Below are 369 nucleotides of genomic sequence, written 5' to 3'. Positions count from 1 at the left end.
ATCCCCTCTTACAAGCATCGAATGAGAAGTAACACTTCCGGAAAATTCCATCATTACCAACTTCAATGAAAAATGCACTCCCTGGATTGGATCTCCTTAACTCTGCTGCGTAGTCCCACAACTTCCTATACTGTGCTATTTCATCCCCATATATTGTGTTCAATGCAATTTTCTTTGCTCTCCAAAGCTTCTGCCTATGAATTCTCATATTCCACTCTTGCTGTATCAATCCTCCTAAACCCTTAATTGACATCTTCTCATCAGCTCTAATCTTTTCAACATATTTATCTGCTATGTATCTCGCCGTAAAGGCTCTCACTTGCCACTTCTTGCTGCATGTGTGCTCATCTTTGAATGTCTTTACCATAA

General features: G+C 39.8%; 1 protein-coding gene across 1 annotated transcript in view; it reads right to left on the bottom strand.

Moving 5' to 3' along the window:
- LOC119333420 (stress response protein nst1-like) overlaps nt 1-369 on the bottom strand; it is a 4,500-nt gene that overhangs the window by 2,778 nt on the left and 1,353 nt on the right. The gene's annotated exons all lie outside the window — the stretch shown is intronic.

This window comes from Triticum dicoccoides, chromosome 7A (genome assembly GCF_002162155.2).
Source record: "Triticum dicoccoides isolate Atlit2015 ecotype Zavitan chromosome 7A, WEW_v2.0, whole genome shotgun sequence".
Lineage (NCBI taxonomy): Eukaryota > Viridiplantae > Streptophyta > Magnoliopsida > Poales > Poaceae > Triticum > Triticum dicoccoides.
Note: the sequence above shows the minus strand (reverse complement) of the source record. Positions and strands in the feature narration are given on the sequence as shown.